Raw genomic sequence first — 9,227 nt, 5'->3', positions numbered from 1 at the left:
GGTTGTGCAAACAACATGCTTTGCAAAGAATTAAAATAACAAAGTCTATAAAAGTCTTTCCATTAAGATTTCAAAAAATATATACAAATACTACAAAGGTTTACAAACTGCTACGCAAACTCTATGAATGAGACCGCTTAGGGTCAACAGTTTCAGAAGCCTCGGCATGATCAAGAGTGGCCACTGAACCTTGGGACTTCGCAGCAACATCACTGTCCGAAGGCCCATCCTTTTCATCGACGCCTGGTGTATGACCAAAGTCATAGATCCTTGCGGTGTCAAGCATCTACTCTTGTCCAAGTTTGATAATCTTCTCCTAAGCCTTGTCAGTAAATGGGAGATCCTTGGTATTCACTGTGTTAAGGTCTACGGAGCAGGGACGGTTGGTACCCTAGGAGCGAAAGGTCTCGAAACAAATGTGGATCCCATCTAGCCAGGCGTTATCCCGAGTCTAGGAAGCATGTGACAACTACTCATGTAGTTCTGGGCTCAGTTATCGGCTTCCTACAGCTGCAACTCCATCTTCCTCAGCCTCTTCCTGTAGAACTTCTTCCTCTCCTCGGCCACTGGCCGACCCAAGTCGGCCTCTACAGCCTTGGACCTCAAAATATTCGATTCAACCTGGGTCTCTCTCAGCTGCGTTAAGATCGCAGCCAGTTTCTCCTCCAACAAATTAGGGTCCTCCCTGATAATAGAATTGTCTTCTTGGAGCCGACCGTTCTCAGCTCGGAGAGCCTCCACCTCAGAGGTCAGTTTCGAGATTTTCTTGTTGACTGCGTCTCGAGCAGCCTCAGCCTCGGTTACTTCATGCTAAAGCAAGGATTATTGTTGACCAACCTGCATTAGCTCTCTATCTTGATGGGAGAGAACTCCCCTTATTCTTGTGTTCTCAGACTCGGTCTTTACAAGTTTCTGCTCCGATTCTGCAAGTTTGAGCTTCAAGGCATTGATCTCAGCAGCCGAATCCTGAGCAAACTTTCTAAAGTCGCAGTAGAAAACCAAAGACTTCATTATACTCTGAAATAAATAGAGGAAAAGTTAGTAAAAAAAAGTAATAAAGCAAGCTTTTTGAAATTGCAAATACTTACAACTAGCTGATAGTAGATCATCGACTCTGCCATGCCCTGGGCCGAATGATCATGCTCACTGGTCAGAAACTCTTGGGGAATCAAAGCCACCAAGGCAACGAAGGGATTACCGGTGAGGTTGCCTCCAAATTGGTTAAGCGGCCTACAAACCGACCACTCGACATCGGGAGGTTTCACTCGGGAACTACTGGAAGAAGCGGTATTTTGATTCTCAGATGCCTGAGTACCAGTAGAGGCCACCGCCCAAGAATCCCCAGGACTAGGTGCCCGAGATCCAGCATCATCCTGCATGATTTCCTCGTTGCATGCCCAGGTCTGGATATATACCTTAGCAGCAGCAGGAGGTGAAGCCTAGGGCCTTGCTTCTGCGGCCACCAGTTCGACCGACCTCGCCTCACCTATTATAGGCTCGACCTTTTCACCCTTGTTTCCCATGGAGCTCTCCGATTCGAACTCCAAGTCTATCTCCTTCAGGATGCGTGTGAGGTTCAGACCTGACTATAACAGAGTTCCTCACGCCAAAGGGATAGTTTGAGTCAGAATGACAATCAGATTAACTGTCAAAGGAACAACTGACAGGGGGTAGCAGCGAGGGGCCATTTGTAGGCATCAACTGGGCATATCACTAGTTGAGGAGCCACCTTCCTCCTCGCTGCAAGAAGTTCGGCAAGCTTGAGCATGCCCACCACAACTGGAGCCTCGGGCTCCACATGTCTGGATACCTTATTCCCCTTGAGCTGTGGCCGCTCATGCTCCTCGGGCTCGTTAAAAAGCCTCGGACAGGAAGTCTTCAAAGGCTCACCTATCGGATGCTTGCCCTTATCCTTCTGCCTCCGAGGAAAGACATTCCGAACCGCCGCAACCAGTCTACTTGAAACCTCAGGCGCAGCGTCCCTAACTGCAAGGGCTCGTCTCTTTCTACCGAGGCCTGCCCCAGAGAGTGCAAAAAATGGTTCAGTTTGGTCCCTGTGACCTAACTCTTGTAAAATGAGGCTTCTTCATGGTCCCAAGCCCATATCATGACCTTGTTTGTCCGAGTATGCTCCTCATAGGTCAGTATGGGCTCTTGGGTAGCACTTTCTACAAGAATGCTAGTTTCCCAAGGCACTCTTGGGCCTCCTACCTTCTCCGAAGGTGCGAACTCCCATCTTCCCCGAGCGAAGAAGAATTTTCTCTTCCACCCCCGGTTGCTGGTGAAAGTCTTTTCCAAATTTACCAACTTCCCTCGCCGAGCTTGGAAGTTGTAGAGTGAGTCACTCTTGGGGTTCTTTGTGAATCTGGATGCCCATAAAAATTCTTTGACTGTGAGGGAATTCTCTTCGCCAAGGACTGTTGATTAGAGAATCACATAGCCAAAGAAAACCCTCCAGGCGTTGGGTACGATCTGGTGGGGAGCCACATTCAAGTGACTCAACAACTCCCGAACAGTCCTCAGGAACGGTAGCCTAAGGCCTGCATGGAACATTGCCTCGTACAAGCAAACTTCATGTTCATCAGAGCGTATTATAGCGCCCTCCTTCTCATCGTCAAACCGAAGCTCCATCGACTTCGGTATGTAACAATCCAACCTGACCCGTTTCTCGTCGTCTTTGGTTAGGAGAGGCTTCCACATGGCGGGGTAAATACCACCCTCACCACCATCTGAATTTGATCCTTCGCAGTCACCCATGAGGTACAGGAACTTGAGATATAAAGTCCGAGGGATGCAAGGGTAACCGCTTCGAATTAGCAAACTAGTGATAGATAGACGAAGATGGTCAACCACCGGTTCAATAAAAGGGAGCAGAAGGTCCAGATATCTGAGTATTGGACTGTTGGAGTGGACGAATGGATCACACAAAGGAATTTGATGCGTTCGATCAACTGAAACCCTAAAGAATACTACTCTTAAGAAGTAGTATCGAGGAAAACAGGTGGAATGGAAGCAAGCCAGCAAGGGGTAAAAGATGAACAGAAGCTTTAAAAAGCAAAAATGGAGTTTCAGCAGAGTGAAATGACGAGAAATAGAAGAAAGAATAAGATTTTTCGTTTTATAGGATGTAGGGAAGACGAAGAGCTACGGCGTTTGGATATTCAAAAAGCGCATGAATCCCTAACAATACTTTGGGAACACGCGCAATGAATGCGCCAAAGGTCTTATCACTGCAGGTGATGGCGCACGATAACCGAAAGTACGACCACACCTTGACTGACACGTGGTGGTATCCTTAACCACATAAATCAACGCAGACGATCCGACTCACTTTCGGGAAGATCAAGTGTCTCGATCAATATTGGAGGGAATTTTCCCACTAGAAGTTTAGGATTTGAAATTCAAATTTTCCTAAATTCGCACTTAAAGATGTCAACAAAAAAAAAAAAAAGAAGAGGAAATCGTCAAATCAAGCTTTGGACTTCCGAAGACCAACCCATCCTGAACATGAAATTTTCATAGTCATACTGACCAGGAAATTGGGGGGTAACTTTTGAGTCATGGATTGAAAGTCAATAAGGCCCAACAGGCCTCACGGCCCAAAGATCTATCAAACTCGTTATGGGCTAAGTCCACATGGAGGCCGTCACTAAAGCCCGACAGCTAGTTGGCCTCCAGGGCATAATAGTCTTATACCGAGGATAAATCGGTCATCTCACATAATAGATATCTATTATCCCCACACAAACGGGATAGAATACTATTCAAATTCATACAGTCATCTACATCTATCGAGATACAAGCCAGTTGTCAACACTTGAATCATCCACGTCTGACCGAGAACTACTCGGGCCTTCCTATCTAACGCTAGCAAAGTTCAAAGTACTTATCCCATAATCTTAGGCTACTAAGATCATGGGGTGGCTAACAAACTCCATCCTTCGCGAATAGCTGCCTAGCAGATATCCAGGGATAAGAAAGCCAAAGTGTGCAGGGAACAAACTCTACTCCATGCCTAAAAATGCAGGTTGTAACTTAAACCAAAGGTAAGCGCAACTCTTGCTCCCGAACTTTTGTTACTTATATACTCTTCCTTCAAAATACTGACTTAGGCATCAGAGCTTCCCCGCCGAAACACCACCGGTTGCTCTGATCCTTGTTCTTTACTTTTTCTGTGCAGCCCGACACGTCCTCGGACACCACAGCACTACTTAAAATCTATGCCACATCACTTCGAAAAAACTGTGCATCAATAGGAGTGCACTAAGTTGGATCAAATTTGCCTCCATAATATATCTGACCTCTTGTTTAACTACATTATGCACAAATTTTAAAAAGTACAAATTTTTATTTTAACTACGTACAACTTTTTTATACACTCAAATAAATTCTCTATCACACTCTCTATTTTATTTAAAGATTACTTATAATTTTTTTATTCATTTTTTGCAACTCTTTCATATGTGAAAGAGAGACAGAGAAAGAAAACATTAAAAAAATTGTTCAAAGTGCTACAATGAGCTTTCATGTGTGAAAGTTTATTGTTGCATAAATTCTGTTTAATCAATTAATCAATAATTTATTAAATTTTACTTTGATTATTTTGCTGAAGTAACAAAATAGCTCAGATATATAAGCATCTCCTGCACATTAGCTAAATGTGACTACAAAATTTTTATTACTATTTTATGTCTTCCATTCTCCCTCTCCCCTGCTTTCTTTTACACTCTTTCTCATACAAAAGAATATTTAAATAAAATAGAGAATCTATTGGAATGTGTATAAAAAATTGAGTAGCTACAATAAAAATTTTTACTTTTTCAATAATTATTTTGACTACTCCCGCTAAAGATGCTCTAATAGTTAAATAAGAGCATCTCCATCAGAAGTAGGCAAAATAGCTACTGAAAAAGTATAATTTTTTACTTTACCTACTCATTTTTTATATACACTCCAACAGATTCTCTATCATACTATTTATTTTCTTTAAATATTATTTTGCGTGGGAAAAAGTGTGAAAGAAAGAAAGAGAAGAGAGAGAGTAAAAGAAAGAAAGTGGGAGTAAAAATAATAAACAAAGTTTATAGTGTGAATAATGAATAGGCTAATCAGCCTATTTACTGTTCATATTAGGTGAAAACAAATTAAGTTGCATATTCTGCTAAAGACGAAAAAAACACCCATAATAGTCAGATTTAACTATTATTAGAAATTTGGCTAGTCCTTTAGACACTCGATCTAAAGCAATATCTGCCGGAGATGCTCGAGATTAAAAATCTATTTCAACAGTAGTAAATAGATTCTAATAAGTTGAAGAAAACGTTTTTGAGAGAGAGATTGAGAGATTGTATTGTTTATGAATGATCAAATTCTCTCCCACCAATTCCAACAAAATTTTGGCTCCCAATGGCCGATGATTTCACGTGCATATATAGTTGTAAGCAATTAAGAACTCCAAACAAACAAGCAGCAGATTTTCTGCAGTTTCCATGCGTTGCAAACAGGTGCCAGCTCATGCCTTGAGCAGCTTTCGAAATTTGAGCAAATTAATATTTTGTTTAATGATTAATTACTTTTGTCAAGCTTGAAATTTCAGCTGCTGGTAGGTCCAGTTTGCTCGTTAAAAGTATAATTATACGGAAAAGAATTAACAGTGAAGAGATGTGCAGTGAGGTTGAGAATTAAGTTTGTCAGTTAATCAGTTGTCAACGTCATCTTCTTAGAAGTCGTTAAAAGGAGGTTCAACAGATACGGATTCACATAACTTACCCTCCAGATTTTGTTAACTACCTTGACTTTCTCATCATGGATTGGTCGCAACATTAGAGACCATAAATTAAACCAAGCTTTTAATTCACGTTAATCTGCCAATAATATTGAACATAAAATCAAGAAATTTGACAAAACAATTTCCCGTCCAACCCCAAATGTGAAAGAGTATTCAGGGACGGACCTACGTTTAGGCCGAAGGCGAAAGGAGCTTTGGCCCTCATTGATTTTCAAAAAATTTCATTTATACTTTGATCTCTCTAAATGAAAAATTTTGGTTCCGTCCCTAAGAGCGTCAAAAGAGATTAAAGATGTCAAAAATAAAAAAGGGTTTTGTATTGGAGCAGGTTTAAGAATGATTAAGGCTTATAACAAAATGTATTATGTACCAAACATGTTTGATGATACAATAAAATACATTTAGAATTTATTAAAATGGTTAAAATACAAAATTGGTTGTTTAAGGTTGGCATGCATGGCATGTGTTGGACTTCGACACTAAAGCTATATCGGTTTTGACCGTCATTTCCATTATTTCAGTTTTTCCTCCGCGCATTTTGACAAGTGATCACACAATATCTTCATTCTAACTTGGTGTGCGTATGAATAAAAAATACATGTGAAAGCAGAAGTATACCAATTGCCATTCTTGACGCAGACCATTGCTGCTTACATGTTTTTTCTTTTGCAATTAATTCATTCCTAAATGCATGTAGGAATGGTGTTGATTTTGAATTTGATTTTTATTGTTGAGGTGGGAGGAAATTCTCAATATTATTATCATAATGAAATGCAATAGCGGTGACAAAGAGGAATGGAAGGAAAAGAGGAAAAACACCTGAAGTCGGAACTTCGTGCATATTCTCAAGCATAAAGTTTTCAACTTTACACTCTCACCAAAAGCTTCGTTTAACCGCCCATATGCAACAGTTTACCGATTAATCACAAGGGTTTTTGATGTGTTTGGAATAATCAATCAATTATTCTGGTGTGATCCATCACTAGGGTTTTTTTGAGTCAAATCAATCAATCATTCAAGCCACCAATAGATTGGTCTGAATCAAAACTTGCCCCAAGTGTCATCGGGGGCCTATTTTTCCTACATTCCACATCATCCTTCGTTCCTTATAAAGTCCTAAGCCCTTATATAGGGTTTATTAACTCTGGTTTACAACGGATTATTTGTGCTTTATCCTTTAATACTTATTTACCCTTTCTTGATATGTTTTAAAGTGTTGACCAATCATGTACATTGATGGTGAAGTCTCCTCTCCTTGCGTTTTCATTGGCCAAGACGTAGGAGACTTTGATAAGGCTTAGATCGACAAATACCTTTTTTTTTCTATATCTAACTTGTTAAGATTCTCCAATGTTGTCGTTGAACTTCACAAATGTTGGCTCCATGGATATTAATCACCCGTCTTTTTACCCTTAACAACAACCACTAGAAATGGGTTGAAGCCGAAGGAGCACTGTAGTAGTCCGTTGTAGGGATTGCAGAAAGGAGATGAACCAACACAAATTCGGTTACAAAAGTCTCTACTAAAATATCAAAAAGCCTCAGAGCTGGGAGACAGCAACCCACAAAATAAACAAGCAGCAAAATACAAAAAAAGCTACAAATCAAAAGAAAATTAAAAATACATGGAAAATAAAGAAGGCAGTAAAAAAGCCCACTGAACAACAACTTGAATAGATGACGAGGTGGATGGAGGCAAGCGGCGCGTGAGGACCACATGGCAGCGCCTGGTAGTTGGAACATGGTGGGGATGGCGTCGATGGAAGGCTGGGAAAGGCCTTGGTGTGGCGCGTCGAAGCTAGGGAGGAACGGAGGCTACTAGATTGGGCTTAGAAAATTCTGGAGCTAAGAACCACCATAGAACCAAGAACGGCGTTGCTGCAAGGGTGGAAAGCGGCCAAAGTGGGCCGAGGAAGAAGGGATAGCGGCTCCACTACTTAGGAAAAAAAAAAAAAGGAGAATTGGCGACAGAGAGGGGAGGGGAGGGGAAAACGGCCACACTAGGTGAATGGGAAGAGGGGAGGGGGGAGAAAACAAGGTCTCTCCCTCCTCCCTCAGTAACAACTGCACAAAGGTGGTGGAAAACCCTCATTGAGGAGGTGGTGAAAGTTGCAGGAAAAACAAAAAACCTTCTCTCAAGAGAGAGAAGAGAGCAGCAAACAGGACGCGGCACACTTGATCGAATGTCTAAGGTTCTAAAGTCATTATCATAATGAAATGCAAAATCAGTGGCAAAGAGGAATGGAAGGAAAAGAGGAAAAACACCTAAAGTCCGAACCTTCATGCATCTCAAGCATAAAGTTTCCAACTTTTCACTCTCACAAAAACTTTGTTTAACCCATATTCACTAATTTACCAATCAATCACTAGTGTTTCTGACATGTTTGGAGTCACATTGATCGATCAATCAATTACTCTAATGCATTTAATCGATCACTAGGGTTTTCTGAGTCAAATCAATCGACCACTCAAGCCACCAATAGATCGGTCCGAATCAAAATTTGTCCCCAGTGTCATCCGAGCCTATCTTTCCTAAAAAATCCATGTCATCCTTCGTTCCCTATAAATCCTTAAGCCCTTATATAGGGTTTATTAACTCTGGTTTACCATGGAATATTTGTGCTTTATCCTTTAATACTTATTTACCCTTTCTTTGATATGTTTTAAAGTGTTGACCAATCATGTAGTTGATGGTGAAGTCTCCTCTCCTTGCGTTTTCATTGGCCAGGACGTACGAGACTTTGGTAAGGCTTAGATCGACAAATACCTTTTCTTTTTCCTTTTTTTTTTTCAATATCTAACTTGTTAAGATTCTCCAATGTTGTCGTTGAACTTCACAAATGTTGGCCACGTGGAATTTCAAGTCAAAAAAATAAATAATAATAATAATAATAATAATAATAAAGAAAAAAACAAATTGAGACGCAAAAGTCCTCCTTTTGCAATTAATAAAGTCGGCAAAATCTAGAAAAATCGGTGTAGCAAACCTTCTTCCCGCGTGCAAGTGTGTCAGATTTCACAATTCATGCATATATTATATATAAATGCACTTCCAATAAAATCCTCAATTATTAAGTAATATACCCTAAATGTCCACTAATACATTATTAACCAAATTATTATCAACATAAATTTATTTGTTTATTTTAACATTAACTGCACCAAGATCTTCACTCTTATCCCATCTCCATGCTTTCTTTTAACGCATATGAATTATTGAGGGTCACAACACTTTTCAGATTTAGAGCTATGAGTTATCTTGGTTGTCCCCGTTTGGCTTACATGCCGTAAAAAACTCACAGCACAACCGTCTAAATTTAATTTTAAGTTTCTTATGAATAAGAGAAAAAAAAAAGAAATTAGATTCGGATCGTTGAAAAAGTTATGTTGCACCTTTTCGGGTACTAATCAAATTTGTTTTGTTAGAAATTTGTGCGGA

This window comes from Corylus avellana, chromosome ca10 (genome assembly GCF_901000735.1).
Source record: "Corylus avellana chromosome ca10, CavTom2PMs-1.0".
Lineage (NCBI taxonomy): Eukaryota > Viridiplantae > Streptophyta > Magnoliopsida > Fagales > Betulaceae > Corylus > Corylus avellana.
This window is presented reverse-complemented; position numbering follows the sequence as displayed.